Genomic DNA, 21,905 nt, shown 5'->3' with positions numbered 1-21,905 from the left:
CTTCGGCGTACAGTTTTGAAAACTGATAAATAAACACAAGAGACGGAGATTAAGAGGAAGTATCACTGCAAGGAGCCCACCGTGCCAAAGTGAAGATTTTTCCTCTTAATTATAGATCAACGGAGTGGTGTTTACAGGTCCTTGCTCGGGAACAGGAATACCCTGTTGGTCCTATGCTGTTACCTTTAGTCTCATTTTCTTAGTTTCATAACAATGCTGTTTGACCTTCTACATAGGAACAGTTTGTTTTAGCCTCATTCCTCTAAAAATGCAGGACAACAATGGGACGGTGTTCCGGTAGGAAGTCACATCTCACCATATCAAAAACAGATTAGAAACTGAAGAAAAGGGCCAAAATACATGTATGCGTGATAACAAAAGCTGTGGTAATGGAAAAAAAACAATAGAAGCATTATTTCTGGTATATGACAGAAGTCATTTTCTAGCTGGTTCTGCTTTTTAAAATATGATCTTTAGTGTTTTTACTGTATGTGCTGCATCTGCTCAGATGTCTTAGCTTTAATTACAGCAGTTGGAGCCTTCTGATTGTTTTTGCTTTTGTTACTAGTAGAAGTACTTGAAGTAGTAGTACTATTTCCGAGCCTTAAATTCTGTCTTTTATCTGATCAAACTGTCCTTCTCTGAAGGTTCCTGGCTGGCCTCCTGTTAGATTCTCTACAGAGGGACAAAGTCAGAGTGAGCATTATCACACAAACTCAAAATAACCCCAGAATTCAGACAGTGCCTTATTCGGTCATGAATCCACAATGGGAAGGAAGTGAACCAAAAATTTATTGACAGGCCGGCGTTTCTTTGGGTCCAAGCACAGGACAAGATAACCTAAGTTGGAGCTGCTAGCTCTAGCTTTCACTTTGCTTTTTTTTTTTTTTTTTTTTAAATTGTCCTCAAATGTTTTGCATATCCTGTGTTTAACTGTATTAGTTTAGGTAAAAGTATGCTGGACTTGGGCATGTATTAGGTATGCAAAGTCATCTTATGTTATTGCCACAGGCTTATTGAAGAACATAAACTCATGACATGAAAGTGGTATTGAAGCACAGTATTGGAAGTTTGCCTCAATATGTCTCTCATAAATTTGAATATTACAGTTTATACTGGCTCACTAGCCATATTATAGTCCAGCCACAGAACTGCTATTACAGTAAATTATTAGTTGAAAACAACTGCGTTTAAACTGCGAAGGGAAAACACCACAAACTGTCTATTTATGGACACACTGCACAAGAGAACTCGTCTGCTTCACAACATGCCTCACTTGTGTTTTGTTCTATTTTTGACCCGTTTCTGTCCTTGAAAAGGACGAGAAAACTGACAGTCTGAGGGTGTGTGTGTGTGCATGCATGCACACACACACACACGTATGTGTTTGTGTGGCACTTAGGATAGGGTGGGGTGAATGGCGTCACAAGTGCTCCAGTTTAGGAAAAGTGACACTTTGCCTTGAAAGACTCTTCGGGGCAGTTAGATAAGGAATTTAGTGGCTTTATCACAAATGCCACTATTTAATTTAAAAGGGTGAGGCACTTAGGATCTGGCAGCAGTCTTTCAGTCTAGTGATAAATTTGCAAGAAAGTGGAAAAGATTGGAGCCTGAGAGCAGATTAGCAGGATACAAATATAGAAGTGACATTATAGTGGGTATTAGTCAGGTGCTGAACAAGTGGCTGGTTCCTGATAGCCCTGAGAATGGGGCCTTGAGTGCAGGCAGGGAGAGGGGTTGGGAACACATTGCAGAAAGACTAGATAGAGTAGACAGGACGAATAAGACAAGTTTTAGCCAAAGGTACGGCTGTGGGGTATTTATAGTCCCTTAGTATATCAACAGCAATCTCAAATTAGATTTGATAGCATTGTGTCAGATAATGAGGCCACCACATGGTAAATAATTTGTTCATTCTTTGTTTTTAGCTTTCTGTGTCATCGTTATATTTGTTCCTGAGTAAGAGGACAGAAATACGTAGAAGCCAAAAAAGAACGGGGACTCAGGCCGAACTGCTCCATTTGTTTGTACAGAAACTAGCATGCAGACAACACACATGCAGTAGTTGCCTTCTTTAAAAAGTAAAATACTACTTATTACATGCTATCAAAAGTAAATACTACTATAAATGTTACTATTCCTTTGGCCGATTTGGTATTTTTCTGCAGTTGAAAGCATTTTACAGATGCCACAAAGTTTACAATGGACTACAACGTTCTTGCATCTTTGACTGAGACAAAGTAAAAGTGTTTTGTTTCGCTGTTTTGCTAGTAGCCCTGGTCGGTCACATTAATAACGTGGTTACGTGGATAATAAAGCCAATATAAATACTGTATGGGAATAGTAATCTAATTTATTTATCTTTTTGTTTAATCTGGCGCCAAACCTTACAACACTGTTTACTACCATATATGAGAAAGGAAGTGCATTGTCTAACTGTTAATCATCTAATCATTTTAGGTGTAACTGTGTACAGAACAGATCCTTTATTTTCAGGACAGCTGACCTTCAGTTTTTATGTCAGCCAGTTAGTGAAACAGCTCTTACACCGCTCATACTAGATGAATTCCCCATTCTTACTGCAGACAAAAACAGTAGACTAGCTCAGTGTAGCTTTAACTAATGCACAGCGGCATTTTCTTTCTTCTTATCACACATTAATAAACCATCACAGTTGCAAACCCACAAGCACAAAATGAGAAGCTGCTTCTTCGATGACTTGATCCCCTGCAGGCCTCCCACCTGAAAACACTGCAGATAACACTGCAGATATCCAGGTGCTAGTTGCACCTGGATATCTGCAATCACGGAAAGCTGCGTCTGTTACTTTTGAAACATCTGGGGATCAGCTCCTGTTTTCTCTCACCACTGGTCTGTGCTCCACAACTGACTAACATTTAAGTGGAATTACCCATTTGATCCACCACATCACAGCATGGGCGAATGCAAAACAATGTTCAGGTGGAGATATCACCTGTTTTCACAGTTATCAAAATATGAGTGCAACTATGTATTTCATTATCATTTAATTTCTCTGTTATTAAATTGCTTGGCTTATTATATATTTGATATTTTAATTTTGCACTGAGTTAAAACAAGGAGAACGTCCTCACGTTTGAGGAGCTGGTGCCGGCAAACATTTATATAAAAAAATATGTTGTACATAATCCCAGCTTGCACACTTGCATAATGCTAACATATTCTCCCGAGTCCGTCTTTCTTGAGCGTCGCAGCGTTGGTGTGTTGAACATCTTGCCTGAGGTGTGACTGAGGCTAAAACATGCAAATGTTGGTTTTGCGAGAAAGAGAAAAGATCCATTTGAATGTTTACCCTAGATATAGTAAAAGAGCTGTAACTGTGGAAATAATTGCAATTACGTTCCCGTAGCTGTCTGCGTATGCTCCTACCCCCCACCCCCTTGACTTGAAACAGCACGTCCGAGCCTGTTCTTGAGGGGTTGTTAAAGAACGTTGTGAGGAACAGTGGAATATGCGAACCACGAATTCTAACAGAAGTCGATTAAAACTGAGAGATAATGGGTTGACTGAGGAACTTAAGTACAGTATTAATAATATAACACAACCAGTTTCCTCATTTCTTTTTTTCCTTTCATTCTCTATCTGTAAGCCTGTAATCCTTCCAACTTCTCTCTTTATTTTCCTCTTATCCTCATCCACCTACATTGCTATTTTTTACTAAACCTTCTTTTTTTCCATTTGCCCCCTCCCTCCTCTTCTTCCTCTTTCCTTTTTTTTTTTTTTTCTTTCTCGCAACAGTTGGTGTGTGTGTTCATCTTGGCAGCGCTCCATAGCCTGTTTGATGTGGTTTCCAGAAGTCCTGAACTGCAGTCCCTGGCCACTCTTTCTGTCATCGGTAGACCTGCTGTCTCTTTAGCCTCCATTGACTCCTTTTAACCTCCTCCTACCTTCCTCACATTGAAGCAGCTGCTTTCCTTCCCGCTGCACATTTCTGCATGGAAATGATCTGATTCCCATTATTTGGTAGTAAACGGGATTTTGCATGTGTGCTGCATGCACAAGCGCACCCCTTACATTTTACAGTTCTGCTCTGAAGTCAGTCGCTCCGTTGCTGAACATCTTCCAGGACGAGTTGCAGGCACAGAAGAGGAGTTAAAGAAACCTACTATTTCCCTGTTGAAAATATAAATTAGGCGTAGCTAAATTTATGACTTGCTTTTTAAGTCACAAGCCACCCAAGACTTGTACTTTTTCCATCCCGATAATATGTAAAACTAGATCAAAGTTAATCAGCACAGTTGAACCCATTTCTACCAGTGACCTCTACACTGTAATTTGAGTGATAGAAGAAGGAGGGGAAGTAGAGACAGCCAGATAGTGGCTTCAAAGAGGGCCCTGCAGAGGACAGTCAGTGACCCTATATGGGCGCCTTTCCTGCATATAGCAGCACGTTTAAAGGGAAACTGATAGGCAGGTAAAATATCTGCCACTTACAGAAAAGAGGCAGGGACTGGGGAGGGCAGACAGGACAGAATGGATATGGATTGGGTCACAAGGCTGACGAGGCCATCCTAAGGAAATGAATATTCCTTCCAAAGTACACTTGGTGACACTTCAGCCTAAGGACAAAACACAAGAGCAAAGGAAACTCATTGCTCACTTTTATTTGGCACACAAAGGCCCTGGATCATGTTTTCTAACACATTACACATTATATTACACTGCTGATGGTAACATTAACAAAAAAATAAAAAATACACTTTGCTGTGACCTGACACTACTTTATAAAGGAATAAAAATCATTTTCTGCAGCCTTGGTTTGAAACTGAAAAGTGAGAGGATTAATCAATTGGCTTCTTCTACTTCTTCTTCTTCTTCTCCTTCTTCTCCTTCTTCTTCTTCTTCTTCTTCGTTCTGAAGTGTATATGTATCCACTTTCACCCCACTAGCGGAGATACATGTTATTATCGGATGGACTTCCACTTTGTATCAGATGAAGGCGGTGCGGTGGAGGCAGAGCTAAACATGCCCAGGGGGGCTGGAGTGAGATTGGTGTCTCATTTTCAGGGGCAAACAAACACATACAGGGAGCAGACATGGCTGTCACATCTCCCTTAGCTTCCCTGTCACCCCTGAGGGCAGTGGGCAGGCGCGACCTCTGCGCTCTGGCGATGCCACGGAAAATCTACATGGAGAAACAGAAACACGCGACCAGACGCCGTCGCTTGCGGAGGATACGCACGGACACGCGAGCATATGCTGCATTTGTTGCGGCTGCTGTAAAAACCTTTCCTCAAATGCACCAAAAACACTCGTCAGTGTGACCTTCCCGGCGGAAAAGCAGCTCATTCAGTCCACAAACCTGGCTCCATTTTTAACTTTCCCAGATTGATCAGTGATCGCGCTGGCGCCGAGCAGCTGTATAGCTTTACATCAGCGAGGAGGAGGTTTAGCGGTTTTCAATAGTATTTCAGGATATCCTTGCTGCTGCTGCTGCAGTTTTTGGCAGACTAACAGCTGCCACCAGCATTAATGTACAAGCAGACACTTCTTAGTGTTCCCCAGCCCTGGCCTCATGTGTCACATGGACTCCATCCAGCCTAACTCAGTTGCCATTCACACATCGGCTGAAATGGTTGAAAACTGTGCGAGAGCAGCAATTTTCACCATGCTTGAGACCCTGCCTTAATTTAGGTGTAAGGTTTGTTACAGTAATGCGACCTGCTGTGGCGTTTTCCTGCAAAAGGCAGAGATGAGCCACCTCACTAATTATATGCGATTTATTATCACAGATGAAAAGTGATTACTTACAGTCTCTGGACCAAGGGAAATTAGTTACGTAGCCCTGTTGCTTATAATTTGACAACACTGCCTTGAATTCACTGAGATGTAAAATTAATTCTTGCAGTTGTTTTCAATGGGACTTTCATGTTTGCCTTGCTCACTGTTAAAAATCTGAGAAAAATACAAATGATTGGGCTTGGCTCAGTAACTTCATTGTGCAGGGAAAAGAAAGCCAAACTGGACGGGGTTCAGTAGTTTTTGGGCCTTTTGAGGTTTGGTGTGTCAGGATTTATGTATTTAATTACACACTCATTCTACTAATGTAAGTGGAGAAAAAAGGAAAACGGATAAAAAGCTCCATCAAGCCTATAAGCTTGTAGTTTCCCTCTTACTGAAAGTTGGCCACCGCTGCTGTTTAGCTCCCCTTGAACTGGGCTAATACTTGTCTATTCCGATTAGGATTAGTATGTGTAGCATGGGCTCAGGGACCCGGGACACGTAATCTAATAAATCAAGATAAAAAACTCGGAGATTGGTTTACAGAGGGCTCAGATTTACTATTGGCCATCTCAGAGAAACAGGGATTAACACAGCATTTGGTGCTGTAGTTACACACCCCCAATTCTGGGGATAGGAAAGACGGAGAGAGGGGGAGACCAAGGCTGAGGGAGGGAGGAAGACTTAGAGGGAGGGAGTGGAAGTGCAGGGCTGGCTAGGGCTTTATATTGCCTAACAGACAGCAAGTTAAACTTGCAGTGACAAGGTCAGGTTAGTCCTTGTACAAAAGGCTTTGTTCCATAGGCAGATTAAAGGTCTCTCTGACAGTTTTTACACTTTTGGATCATGTTGAACATGTTAGGAGTTAATCCTGCCGGTGAGGTGAAGAAGCCCTGTTGCTGCTCGAATGAGAGATAGGTACAGAAAGTGGTGAGCACCCCATAATAATATTAAAAAAAAAAAAGATTACAGTTTCTCATGTATGTTGGATGAATTTAAATTTTCAGTGTATTTTTCCTGACATAAATCGATGAACACAAGGAAACAGCCCTTGCTGTAGCACATCCTTTTTAGGGTTTATTTAGTTTGGTTCGGGAGTGTTAGTGAGTGGAAAATGAGCCAAGATGTCAAATGAAATATATTTGTCGTCTATCCTCTGCTCTATTTGGACCGGATCAATAACCAGCTTCTACTATGCACCGCAGCTAGATAGAGCACGCGATTACTCGGCTGTGTGATATAAAGACGTTTTCCCACGCAGAAAAATCAGAAACGAAGCGGATAATATAAGAAAACATGATGTCTTTTAGTCAGCGATTAGTGAAGGTGCAGTGCAACCTGAGTCTCCCCTCTTAGCCCTGTCAAGTGACATAGATGTTAGAGTATCCTTCATTGTCTTTGAAAAGATGGGAATTTGGATTTTAAGGGTCGTATAACCCTAAAGGAAGTGTTATATGTTCCTAAAATCTTCCAGGTTTCCGAGGTAAATGTTTACACCGAGCATTAGTTCTCCTTCCTGGTGAAAGACTTGAAGATTTCTGTGTCTGCGTCAGGTATCTCTCTGCCTCAGCTCCATTTCTGCCGAGCGTTTTTCTGAGAAACCGGACTAAAATATATCCACCTGAAATTTGAGCGCTTTCTATTTTCTCTCCGCTGCCGGGGTTTCGCATAAAGTTTTACATATCAAAAGTGGAATGTTCTTTCATCTGCTTGCATGTCTTGTTAAGCAATATCAAACGCGGGAGATTCTTTCTGCGTCCACATATAAAGGTTGAAAAATCCTAGCAACACATCCCGGCTTGTGCAAAACAGGCCTTTTCTCCCTTTCCGAGGGAACTGATAGCAATATCACCGGGCAATTAGCAAGGAAACGAGAGAGAAATAGAGAAGCCAATTACTTCTGCGAGTTAGCTAAAGGCCATTTTAAACTGTGTGCCCATGACATAATAATGTTTATGGTAAATATTATAGTTGGAGACAGTGAGTGCATGGCGTGAGAGGCAAAGAAAAAAAAAGGCATCAATCTCAGATCGAGAATAATTTATTAAGATCTGAGATGCGGCAATTACGTGGAAAGGACCAAAAAGAAAAAAAAAAAAAAAAGAAGAAGCCAACTCTCCAGGAACCGCATACATGATTGCAATCTTGATTAAATCCCCCTGGATCTAATGAGTTGATTTTCTGCTGTTAATATTGCATTGGCTGATGATGGATTCGTTAAGATAATGGAACGAAGCTAAAATATAAATGACTCCCTGTCAAGGAGCAGATTTTCGTCATTTTCCGTCTGACACCTCCGCCGTGGGGATTTGGTGAGGCCTTTTTGTGTTTAGAACCATCAGGATCTGGAATACTAATTGCTCATGTGTGGACGCTTCTAATGCCTCTCCTCCTCCTCCTCCCCTCTCCACCCTCCCCTACCTCCCCACCCCTGCCTATCGTCTTGGTAAATATCTGCTCCACATCTCTACACAGAAACAAAGACGCAGAGAGAAAGTGAGAGAGAGAGAGAGAGAGACAGAGAGAGAGAGACGCTTCTTTTCTTTTCATCCTGTTGAAAGTGCACCTCTTTCCACATCGTATTTCCACGCAACGCAGCTAATTTCTGTTTTGTTTGACGCCCAAAATGCAAAAATCACAGAAAAAAAAAGCATAAACTACCGTTAAAAACTAAAAAGTGTAGGTAAGCAGTAGCCTTCTCTTATTGACCTGCGCTTTTAAAATAAATTAGTAATGTGGTCTCACTTCGGTGCCGTGCAGAGCAGCTGAGCCAGTCTCTCTCTGTTTTAAATGGTCCGTCACTTAGGTCAACCGGAGGCGTAAAAAACATCCCATGTATAGAATATTGATCCCGTATCACACGTGAAGCACAACACTACATGTGTAATTCTCCTCTCACGTGTGCAGGGGACCTAATGTAAAAAGCATTTGTAATAATCTAGAGGAGTTGGAGTACGCCGGGATAAAATGCCATCATTTGCGGCGGCCGGACAGTATCATTAAAAAAGTATTCGTGTATTTAATGACGCAAAAATGGAAAAGACTTCAAATCGCACGCTTAATGTAAAAGAATCCAATTATGCGGGGTGTAGCTCGCTGTAATAAAATTTCCAACTTTTTCTCTCATTATCGCAATTACCATTGTTGTCGTGTTTCATGCTTGGCCTGACCCTTCCTTTACGCCGATTATGATATTTCTCCTTTTTTTTTCCCCCTGTGCATTAAAACCGGGGGAACCCGCCTGATTGGGCCATCCCCGAGACCCCCTTTTCTTCTGCGTGTCACTTTTTGTGTCCTTTAACATGGTTTTGCTAAAAAGCCTTTTTTTTAATCAATCAAGACGCGGGCAGAAAATAGGCTTTGTCATGGCTGGGCCTGGGGTCGTGTGATGCCTGCTCTGCCTGGTGACAGGTCTTCACAAGGGATAAAAAGGAATATTTTGGGGGCAAAACGGGGGTTTCCATGGCACCGGCACTTGTTGCACATGGATCACCATTCTTTGGTTCTGCATGAGACTGAGGTTTCAAAGGGCTGGACAACAAAAATTAGGCTAGGAGGGGGACAGCGGGACTGTGGAGGTAGCTGCCCTCAAGCCCCTGACTCTGTCCTCTCCTGGGGGAGAAGGAGAATAGGAGCCAGAAGTGACAGAACAAAAAGGGGCCTACTAGGTGCTGTCAAATATGCATGAGTAAATGATCAGTTGCTCACTCTGCAGCGTGTTTGAAAACTCAGAACGAAACACAGGCGCAAAGTACAGACCTATTCAGTGAGAAGTGTATTCTTGTTGCGGCTTCCACTTCATGTAATTAGAGGTTGTTTCGTGTAGAATGAGGTCACGTAAACTTGTAAGTTTCTGAGTTTATGTGTGGGAAATGAAACCAGGAAACTTAGACAATAGACTGGCAGTCATTGCAGCAAAGAGGGTTATTATTTTCTGAGCTGAGTGCCTGTTGGTGTGTTCCTGTTATTTAAATTTGTAATAATTGAGACACTAGTGTGCAACGGATCAGCTTGTTTATTGTCTGTAACTTGGAAAGGCCTTTTGCTGGTACGCTTTGCTTTAACTGTTACCTTAAAATATGAACACCCGCGTGCATATGCGTATATTTCATACATGAATGGATTCGAGCTGTTTTTCGCTCCTGTAAAAGTGTTGGCAGTGATTACCTTTGTGCTCCACCTTGAATTCCTCACAATTACGCATTCTTGTTGTCTTTGGGAAACGGCGCGGCGAGGTCAAGGTTTTTACGTGTCAGGAGTTCTTTAAGCAATTTGCAATCATTTCCATAGCATCATCGCAGCCTCATTCAATAACAAACAAGGTTACACACATGTGTTGGCCCCTTGCACTTACACAATCAGAGCCGAACATGCCTCCGTGTTGCAGGGCTTTAGCCTGTTCACACTTCACTTAGGAAGGTCAAAAGCTCCAGAGGCACATGCATCTGCAGGTACCGATCAATGTTTAAAACAATTCCCTGGAACCAAACCATTTGAATAGCCCTGTCCCTATCCCTAGTGAAAACTGATAATGGTGAAATTTCCAAGTATAGAGACGTAGCTGCGTGTTATTCTAATTTCCGTGTCTTCATTTATTTTTTATTTTGCTCTTTGAGGATTCGCCGCAATGTGCTGCCAGTCTTTTTAAAAGGTTAAGGCAGTTGGGATGTGTTTCTTGATGGGATTTTATCATGCTAGGCATGCTCTGTTTCCTGATGAATATATTAAAATTATTACTGTGCAAACAGAGTTTCTAATTACTGACCTGCTTGCCATTGTACTGTGCGTTCTGTATGCCCCCCTTCTTCTCCATGCCTTGTTTATTTATCTGCACCAGTGAATACAGAATAGTCTGTGCAATGTCATTTCCATCCACATGAAAATGATTTTGAAAATGCCAATCTTGCCTATTATACAGTGTAATTACTTGTCTGCTTTTTGATTTTATCATATCTTCAGCCAGTGGGAAGATGCTTGGAGAGGCTAAACATCTTAGCGGAGCTTGTCAGCAGATGATTTGCAGTGGAAAAAAAAAAAATAAAATCCCCAGTTTGCAAAGGAAAGCGCTATCTGCCACATGTATGTACAAAGTCAAGGATTGCTGTGTAGTGCAGGGTTTACCTACTGTCTGTACTGGGCTTTAGACATGTGTCTAGTGAAAGTATGTGCTGCCTTGTCATACCTGACTAGTTTTGCTTTTTTTTTGTAGTGGAAACTTTTTAGGTACACTTAATTAAAAGCCACCAGACATAAAACTTGGCATCAACTCTGCAGACAATAATTCTCCTTTGAGGTCCTTGATGATAATACATTTTTCAAATACATGCTCAACAAAAAGTTTTTCAAAAAGGCATGCAAAATATGGGCACTGGAACCACCTTAATCCATCTTTACATCACCAGTCATCCTTTACCTGCTAAGTTAGTTTTCACTCAGCAGGTTATTCAACTTACAGAGCCAAAAACGACATTTTTTTAAAAGTTCGTTTTGATTTGCTCCTCTGATATGTCGCCCAACTGCTCACGAGTAGGCTGTCTATACGTGGCCGGGTGTATGTATGTGCAGTGGGAAAGTGTCACGCACGTTACTGGAGCATTTGCTCTACATCATGGAAAAGGGCAACCCTGTTGTTTACTTGTCTGCCTGCAATGTTGCACAGGGGGTTGATCAGGGGAGTTGATAGGAGCTGCAATTTAAAAAGAGGACACTGCAGCTCTGAACAAAAACAATTAAAGGAAAATGAAAGACGGCCCCCAAGGGTTAAAAATAGAAAATTATCAACATGCATGCTGGAATCCACTACCTCCCCCCTAAACCACCTCCTGCACCAGCACCCACCCTCCCTCCCTCCTTAAAACTTACTGGGCCTGCATTGTTATGTATGATCAGATCTGCCAGTTCTTCCTCTAAGCTCCTTGTCACATTTTGACTTAATGAAGTGCAACTTAGAAGGGAATTGGGTTCATCATGCTAGTCGCACGATGCTCCCTTGTTGTAGCAAACAGGAGTGGCATGGGACCGAAGCGCTACAGCGCGAGTCGTTATCATTCCGGTCAGTCTGTTTAACACAAAATTAAACAAAGAACTAATTAGTGCCTCATGAATTAATAACTGCACTGTTGCCGAGAAGAAGTTAGGTTGCTGAGGGGAGATATAAAATAAGTAGGAAGATCAGGTTAGAATTATTATTACTTTTTTTTTCTGGGATGCATGGGCTCTCAAGGTTAGGAAACTTTTGAGAGGATTTAAGAGTGACTCAACTGGTTCTGCCAAAGTCAGTTACTGTCCTAATGTAACAATGTCTGTGTTAATAGATGTCATATGAGGCGCTCCCTTTTTTTCTGCCGCAAGAAAAAGATGTATAGTTGTTACCATCTAATGAATAAGGCTCCACTTATAACTATATATTCTCTCACGTTACCTCCTTTGACCCTTTGAAATCCTGGTATCTCTGCCGTGGAAGTTTTGCATGTGATGTTTAATGGAAAAGTTTTATTGTTTACTCTACAACACAGTGTCAAGTCAGCTAAGACTGCTATTAAAATATTCAAATGTGTAAAGAAATGATTTCTGTCATACTGCTGAAATATGAAGGGACGTGGTTAACTGTACTCTACCATCGCTCCCCGTGCTTCACTAGGCTTTACAAACTGTAGCCTCCTCCCTCGGTCTCCAATGCCTTTCCCCCAGCTGAGACGCGGGGGCCTGGGTATCTGCACTTTTATTCTGTATATCAAAAGGACAGGAGTGAACAAAAGTACATACATTATCTTCCTTTTGCATCATCTGGAGGCTTGTTGCTCCGTTAACAGCCGCCGCAGATTAGATGAGCCGGGTAAATGTATGGATTTCTCAAGAACGCTGCAAGAAGTGTACGTTCATGCATATACAACCGGAATAATCGCCGGGTTTTTAATGCCTTTTTTTTTTTCTTTCCCCCTTCGCTCTCCTTCTCAGATGAGGTGAGACCCTGTATGGAGTGACTCCCCAGAAAGAGAAAACGAGGTAGGACAAATCCCCAACATGACTGATTACTGTCCCCACCATCTCCCCTGTTCATATCTCCAACAATATCAGGCATCTTCATTAATCCCCGTGGATCAATGTGTCTGGGGGTTGTAAAAATTGACAAATGACTTATTAGAATCCCACCGTTTTATTTTCCAACTGATTAACTCACAGCAATGTTGTACACTATACAGGCTCACTGATGTATCTGTTTTCCAAAGAGGGCCTCTCTCCCTCTCCCTCTCTCTCTCTCTCTCGTTCCTCCTCTCTCTCTCTCCCTCTGTCTTACTATGAGGGATCTATACTGAATGAAATGCACTTCTAACATTGTGTGTTAGAAGCCGTGCCACGCTGAAACAACCCAATACTGCCATTTTTTTTCTTTCTTTACATAAACAGCTGTTTAGCAGCACTACATAAAAAAAATGCATTTTTTAAAAACAACACCGTCTGTAATCACATCGTAAAAAACCCCCCGATAATTTATCCTAATTCATCCTAGCGTGCACGCCGCTCACTTGTCATCTAGATTACTGTCCTCTGTTAATTATAACTTGATGCTCCTTTATGCCTGCTTTACGTCTAGTTGTTGTCGTAGCAACATCCCACATTGTCATCTTGACAAAATAATATGATTTTTTCCACTATATGGCATTTATTACTGTAACAGACATTAGACACAGACATCTAAGTACAGATGACATCCACCAAATTAACAAGAGTATAAAACCTTTTGTTGCTGATAAAAAAATCTGCCTCTGTACAATTTGACTCTCGAGAGGACACTAATGACTTGTGACTTGAAGAAACTGGGTTGCTTTTTTTTTTTTTTTCTTCCTCTCCCCGAGATGAAACCTTCTGTGCTAATGATGTTAGCTGGTATGAGCACAATGCTGATGTGGGAGTCTGTCATGAGGATGCATACAACAGCCCTTGCCCCTGGCCTCCTAGTCAAGAGGGATCTAAACATTCAGAAGTGACAGTCTGGGCTGTCTCATGTCAAACCAGAGACCCTGGCTATCACCGGGGGGTGGCATGGCTGTGAATTGAGGTGGAGGGCTACACCACACTCTTTTGTTTCTAGTGGTGTCACTCACACACCAGAGAGAAGACACACTCCTTGCATCAATCAGAGCCCCAAATACATGCTCAGTGTACCTCCCTACGACATGATGACGACACTATCCGTAGATTTCTATATGTGTTAGGAAAACCGACTCCGAACGGGAGGATCAGATGAGACGTTCCTCCTTTAAGTTCCTCTCACAGGTGGTTGGATGCATGGACATGAACACAAAGAAATCAACAAAGCTTTGGAAGTGTCATGAATCAAAGTTAACTAAGACTCAAGTGAAGTGCAGACCACATGTACCGGCCTCAGTCTCTTCTTATCTAACCACATAACAACAATATAACTGAGTACAGTTAGTTTAATTGGCTTTTGATGTATGTTAATGCAACTAATCATGAAGGCCAACTCGCTCTAACACAGAGCTGGCATGACATCCACCCCCCCGCCCCCGCCCCCTCCTCTCCTTTTGGCTCCCACGGACTTAGACTAGAAAATGGAGTCCCACTCTTAGACAGTGGGAAGAAAATTAAACTGCCAAAATTGTTTTCATTGGTTACAGGGAGAATCTCGGGGGACTTCAAGGCTTTTAATTGAGCTCACTGAGCAGAAATTTGTATGGCTGCTTACGAACAACATTTGTGTCTCCCTCTTACTTCTCTTTGGTCTCGGTGAAAGTTGCTGATTGGATATGATTGGTAAATAAAGCAGTGGTGTGTTTTTTAGTTTACGACTCTGCAGAGGTTCTTTTCTTCATTCGTGTCTTAATGGAGGATGTAATACGGGTTTGATAATGATTGATAATTGAAACTCGGACTCTCTTTGTCGAGGGTTTTGTTGGCTTTTCAGAGTTTGTGTGTAGGAGGGCAATGATTCTCTAATAAACAGGAGTTCATTCAGTCGAGGATAAAAGTAAATAAAGACCACAGTTCGCCATAGGAAAGATAATTTGTCTCACTGAGAAAAAAGAACAACAACTCATGCAGCTCAGTTTAGCATTAGTGTATCACTCAGTATACTATGACAACAAAAATGAGAGGCTGCTTTCTCGTTTTCTTCACTTTTCTTTCTCCTGCACTTTTCGTCCTTTTAAATTTTCTCCAATGTGTCAAAACAAGCAAAGACTACATGGAAACGGCGGCCCTGTGTAAATATTTATGATGTAACATCTCCATGTGAATAGACTTTCTTCCCAATCCATCCATCATTACCGGCATATCGTGAAAGCCCACCTCCCGGTGGTGGCTCAGGGCCTTAGGAAGCTCAGACAGGAGCGGCGTGTCCCCCTCTCATTCAAAGTATTTGTTTTTCTTTTGACTGGGGGCAGCCCAGCTGTGAGGGCATTTCATGTGTCAGCCCCTCCGTTTTCATTCAGGGCTGACTTCAAAGCCCACTTTGGCTCATTGTTTCTGTGACGTGGCTGCTGGACCTGAAACTGCCCAAACAGAAAAATGTGATGTAGGTCAAATTACAGAGTTGTGCCCCTGAAGAAAAAATGGGATTCTTACGGTGAAAACACAAAGCCCTGGTTACCGCCTAACCTTAGCTTCGGTGCATGTTACCCACATACCTTTTTATTTGTCCGTAGTGGAGCCGAATGGAAGTTAAGAAAGGTCGTAGTTCAGAGTGCTTGGCAGAAAATCAATGTTTTAAGTCTAATCCTTTCATTTTTTTTTCTAGTTTATAACACTCCGCTCAGGAACAAAATGTCAAATAGCTTACCTGCTGCAAATGTGTAATAAATTATATCAGGTTGGAGACTGTATTAAGCTTCTTTTTCTTGGGGTTATTTTCTCTAACAAGTGTGAATGAGACACACCGAGAGAGTATCTGTTAGGGCCTGTGCATGCACACTTCTCTGAATTGTGTAACGGCTTGAAATGAGGAGCATGTCTTCATTTGGTACAAACAAAGTGGGATGGAAGGATCTGCTGTATTTTCCTTCAAGCACGGCAGTCTTTAAGAATGTGAAGGTGCAGTAGATTTATGAGACTGTGTGTTTGCAGAAGTAGGTAAGTCTACTGCCTTACCTAAGTGGATTACAAGGTTTTAGGCTTTTCTCCTTGCACAACTTATCGGCAGAAAATAGGCGTTGCAGGCGTTAGCGAAATATTGCCACCCAGACTCTCATAACATTATCATTAGCCATGGAGGATTGCTGAAATGTGATTAATACATCACCGTTTTGACAGAGTGAGACTGAAAAGGTAATATGGATTATTACAATGGTTGTAGAGCTCAATACCGCCATCCAAGTTTATCCATTTATCTGCAATGATGAGACTCCATTGTGTTGTATGGCATTGTAACATCTATCTAAATAACAAAAGATACCTCTCCCATACACTGTTGTTGTGCTGTTAATATTCAGCCCATGCAACAATGCACATGGGAGCGGAGTATTGAGACAAAACTTGACTCAGAACGGGGGAAAAGTCCATAGAACATTATGAGCGTTATGAATCGATGCTCGAGCCTCGAGTACTGGCCACTTTTTTTCCCTGGCTTGGGTATCTGATTACCTTCAAACAAAAATATTGCTCCTGTATTGTTCAATTACAACTGCTTGAGTGCTGAATGATGCAATTCACCATCTAAGAGCTATTTTTCCTGTCTTTTTGTATACACTTTGTGTGTGTGTATCATTTAGTCGGTCTTGGACGATACTCGCTGAATAAATGCCATTTTTCTGTCGTTTCAAGTGCCTCTTTTCTCTCTGGATCCATTCAAGCTTTCAATACCTTTTCTCCCCCTCTCTTCTCCTGTCTCCTTTTTTCCACGAGCAGGAGGGTTTTACTTTACTCCTTTGTCATCCTAATTGATTGCATTAACCTTTTGAGTATTGAATTTCCTGTGCATCACGCCGAGCACAATGTGGAATATTATCATAATCCTTCCAAGTAATGGACACAGGGCAATCAACAATGCTTTAGGAAAAGTACATCTTTGAAAGATGGAGCGTCGTATTATTTTCAGTCCAAAGACCTGGATAGGGAAGACTGTTGAGCTTTAAGAAACTTTGTCAATAAGTTAAGTATGTTATTTTCATTTATTCAGAAGGTAATGTTTGCTCTGCTGAGAAATGATGTGAAAGTTTTTGCGATTGTCTCGACTTGACATCCATCTGAGGCTTTTTTATGTAATACTAGAAATGTCCAATGTACTCCTTGCACTTAAACTAATGACACGGCTATTCGGTTAATTCTCTACGCATCAAAATTACCAGGAAAATACTGCCATGCGGCCAAAACTATCAGTATTGTCAGATTATAGCTGGGCTTACCTTATGCACAGCACTGCCTTTGGATGCAGGAGTCCTGGATACTGGTGGGACGAGGTCCATTTTTCCCGAAATGATAGAATCGGTCAATCGTCAATGACTCCTGCAACAAAATACGTACGTGATTGTTAGCAGAAATTTCCCACATGATTATTTATACATTTGCAAACAGGGTAGGTGGTATAAAGGCCAACAATGAATGGCGTCAACACTGGAGGACGTTGAGTCAGGAGTCTTGGGTTGAGACCATTAACTTGTCTTATATTTGATTGATTTGATTTCTTGATTTCAGTCATAACTGGCTATGTGTAGGCACCAAAACCACTTGGCAAGGTTTCTACACATCCCATTTATTGGCGTTTCTAGAAATTAGTGAACCTTCCTAAAGATGTGTCCTAAATTCCTTGTTGACCGCTTTTGTGTTGGAGTCGGAGGGTCGCTTCTATGTCATAGCGTGTTTTTGATTCTCCGAGACTGACAAGACTTTTTAAAAAAAAACATTTGTTTCTCCTGAGGACAGTATTGCGAGCTCAGAAGTCTGTAAGAATCTGTGGCTGTGGGCACAAAGAATCAAGTGACCTCAGGATGCTCCTGCATGTGTCTCCCACATTGTGTCATGTGGGAGGAACTGTGGCCATACAGAGCCATGCCTTCCTGCATAGCATACCATCTGGGATCTATGTTTTTCTTTTACTATTATTTACAACAAAAAAATACCACGCAACACTGCTGCCCTTAGTACAAGTCTTGTTCGTGACTGGGTAAAAAGGACTGTGAGATTAACTGGCAGATGGTGTAGGAAGTCAACATTGCTGATTTCTCTTGACTTGTCAGTTCATGTTCCAGTCATTACCTATGGTTACCAGCTATGGGTAGTGACGGAAATAATGAGGTTGCTAATATAATCACTTCAAATGAGTTTGTTTTGTTGGGTGTCTGAAGCCTCTTTCACAATAGAAAAAAAAACGAAGATCTAGTAAGGCCCACTCATACCTGTCTCCCAGGTGGACACTAATTTTCACCTCTTTCCGGTGCGTTGCTATGACGCTATGAGGACTTGTCACCTCTGCTGTTGGATGATCCTAGGCAGGTTAAGAATATAAAAAAGCTCCTCGAGCCTGTCTGTCTTTGAATCAGTGTTGCGTCACTATTTGTAAAAGTAAGGAGAAGCTAATTTAGCATGTAGATAGACAACTGAATATTAACCTTATGGTAGCATAACAGGAAATTTAACCTTTTAGAGTATGGGGACTACAAATATCTCTGCAGAATGTAATGCTAATCCATCTAGTAGTAGGTAAGATACAGTATTCCAGTCTGGGCCAAAGTGGTGCACCCATATTGTATACAATATTGCCATTAAAATGTATTGCAAAATATTAAAATTTGAATACATCTGTTTGGGGCTAATGTTTACTGTATATGATCAACCACAACCACAGCCCCTAACTTTGAGATTTAAGTGAAACAGCCTGTACCGTGAATGCATTTTTGAAGTTGCATCTCATATTAATTACTTAATCAGGAGATCCCTAAAAAAAAGATCCAAAAATTGCACTAAACATAACTTAAAGCTAATTTTATTGGCTGATTAATTGGCAGATTATTGGCAGTTTTAAGTCGAGGGGTCAGCATAGACGAGCTTTAGTTGTGAGGTAAGCCTGCGATTTACCGTGGCATGGACTTTAATCTCTTTACCCGCTTTACAATAGCCTGTTTTGGTTTGTGGGGTGGGGTGGGGGGGAGTGTAAGTTGATTTTCCCTGTTTTCTTTATCTGATCTTTTTTTTTTTTTCGGCTCATATTGGTTTATTATTATCTGTCTTACTGGCCCAGTTTAATATGAATGAAAATTTGTGTAGGGACGTTGAAATAAATTTAAACGGGCATTACGAGCATATTCCTTTATAACACTGCACCTTAGCTACTTCAATAATGTTGAGGCCCCCGAGCCGAAAACCTACAGAAGAAGACACTCCAAGGATAGCAGTACAATAATAGCCTGTTAACAAGGCAGGAGGTAGCCTGTTGGCCTGCTGAGTTGTGGCTCTAGTTGTTTTATTTAAACGTGGTGGTAAAGGAATAAAAAGTAGTTTATGTTGCAAGACCAATGTAATACCCATAACTGTCTTATAAAGGCTTAATGTCAGAAGGCTTTAGGGGGAGTGTCAGTAGAATAACACTGATCAGCCTTGAAGCTTGGGAATTAGAGACAGCAAATCTTTGAGCATAACGTGACAACTGGGGTAGTTTAGACGGAGGATGCAAGTGGGCAGCAGCTTTTACTATATATATGTTATATTTAGATTTTATTTAGCATAATATATATACCTAAAAAAAAAAGGGCCACTATGCTTGACACGGTGCCCCAGAACTAAACAGTGCCCTGCGTTTAGACGACAACAAGTATTACGCAGTGTGTAGCTGCACATTAGTGGCGAGCTGAGATATAATTTATTTGTTGTTGAGCATCTACAGAAGCCCATATGTTTATCCTACGAACCACGTCGTCGCAGTATTGGTGACTTCTACAGACTGCTGTGTGTTTCTGTGTAAACACTAGCGTAAATGCATTAAAGTAATTGATTGTCGAAAACAGACAAAAACTGTTATCATGTTTCCCCGGCAACGGAAAGTATTATCTGGGTTGTGTTGATGAACTGAAGCAAAACACCCTGTAATTCATATCAACTCTATTATATATATATATATTTATTTATTTATTTTCAGCTCAAATAGGAAAAATCAATTGGAACAAGCTCTTATGCATGGATAGATGCTAGTTTTGATCGATACTATTTTCACAGGGATGGTGCCTTTGAGTTTGATTGAGGCCGGGTTATACAAAGCTCACCAGTGGACTGATAGAGGGATGCAGATATTCAGAGGACACAGTCACTGTTTTGGCACTTCTTTAGGTAAATTCACCTGGCTTGTATTGATCAGAGCGGAATCATGTGATTGAGTGAGTATGTGGGTCAAAAAATAAGTCAAGGTCAGTAAGCAGCACAAAGCCTAATCCTGTCCATCTTTTGTATTCCATCAAGCGTCACTGGTGTTCCCCTGGGAACGCCGTGCCCTCAGCATATGGAAACTAAGGGCCTTTAGTTCAATTATACAAGCCCATTGAGCTTCAGAATATTGACATATCTCTGTATTCTGAAAATGTCATGGATAATGATCAACCAGTTCACCAGAAAATGCTTTCATAGAAACCAAGATTTGGATGAAAGATGTAGAGCGTATTGAATTTGTGGACTAGCTATAAGGTCAGGATACCTGCCTATAGGTGGGGTTTGATATGCACGAGAGCTTTGGTTTTTATTCCCCCCAAGGCGCTGGATATCACACATTCTCAGACGTGCACAGTGTTCACGAAAAATAACCAGGTGTTTTGCGAAAAGGTGGCAAAGAGTGGGTCGAGAAGTAACCGATGCTCAGTGATCACTAATAAATGTAGCGGTTGGTTAGACACAGCTAGCACTAATTGTTAAGCTTGAGAAATTCATTTTAGCTTAATGGTCAAACAGAAGTGTCTAACAACTGACTATTGAAAGGAGAAAGAAGTCTGGATTATAGGCGGTTTAGACTTCTGCGTTGAATTGACGCAGAAGCTACGGCGACAGCGCAGACCCTAGCCCTAATTGGTCCGCTTGGTAGTAGCGTTTAGCATTTCCAGCTGCTTCTCCATCTCCGCAGTTTTCGAATTGATTATTTTGGATCAATAAAGATGGAACACATTGAGGAAAGGTTAACTGAGGAGGTTCGGAGATTCAAACTTTTGTATGACTCATCTTCTGCGAAATTTCTGTGAAATTTCAGCAAAAGTTTCAGTCGCCATTGTTGAAAGTGAAGCAGAAGTAGAAACCGACTATTGTTTGGGTGGTGTTTTTACAGAGGGAACCAGACTGACGAGCGCACAAGTATAAATGGCTCGCACCAACACAGGCTACGTACGTAAGTTACAGCATCTATGTCCAGCGGCACTCTAAAAGAGCCTTAAGAAGTCAAGTTTGCGTCTGACTGCAAAACAGCTCAAAAATGCTCAGCTGCTTCGACGCCGACAAGTGTACACTGTTGTTTTGGCATTGGCGCCCACCATTTTGCATTTCTTTTGCACCCCTTTTCGGATATTAAACAGCTGATTAATGCAGAGCAAGGGTCTGAGGAGAATTAGAAAGACGTCCAGTACAGTTCCAGTAAAATCTGTTTTCAGAAACTACTTAGCAGACTGGCTGGACACTGGCCCAACTTTGCTCATTGTACAAAAAAAACAAACAATAACATTTAATTCCACTATTTTGTATTTTGGCCTTATCAGTCTTGATGTCTTGCTCAAATCAGCAACAGCTATGGCCACAATCTTAATTGATCTAATCTGGTTACTGCTTGCTATTTTCAACAGTTCCATTAGAAAACTCCCGTCCTCCCCCACTCTGTCTCCTTCCCTTCACCTCCCACACTCTCTACCCCCCATCTGCCCTGACCTACATGGTAGTCACATGGCCCCGGCTCCCTGGCTTGGCATTTTATGGAAAATCTGCAGGAGATAAAGCCACAGGGTTTAAAGTGTTATCCCTGCCTGTCCTTTGAGAAGGGCTAAACACTGAATGAGGTGTTATTGCATCAATGCTGTTGGACACACACAGGCACCAAAGAGGATATCTTCCTCCCTCCTTCCCTCTCTCTCTCTCTCTCTCTCTCTGTCTCTCTCCCTCTCTCTCCTCAGTTTGATTGGATTTAGTAGAGTGTCACCACTGTGACTTTGGGGGATTTCTCTTTCCCTGTC

At 41.6% G+C, this 21,905-nt stretch overlaps 1 protein-coding gene across 3 annotated transcripts in view; it reads left to right on the top strand.

Moving 5' to 3' along the window:
* The window catches only part of casz1 (castor zinc finger 1), a 165,919-nt gene that overhangs the window by 63,653 nt on the left and 80,361 nt on the right, over window positions 1-21,905 (top strand). For all 3 annotated transcript variants that reach the window (XM_084553820.1, XM_084553819.1, XM_084553821.1), the window contains one exon: window positions 12,718-12,765. The gene's annotated coding sequence lies outside the window, so the exon portion shown is untranslated. The remainder of the gene's footprint in view (window positions 1-12,717; window positions 12,766-21,905) is intronic.

Source organism: Chelon labrosus, assembly GCF_963514085.1.
Source record: "Chelon labrosus genome assembly, chromosome: 10".
Classification (NCBI taxonomy): Eukaryota; Metazoa; Chordata; class Actinopteri; order Mugiliformes; family Mugilidae; genus Chelon; species Chelon labrosus.
Note: the sequence above shows the minus strand (reverse complement) of the source record. Positions and strands in the feature narration are given on the sequence as shown.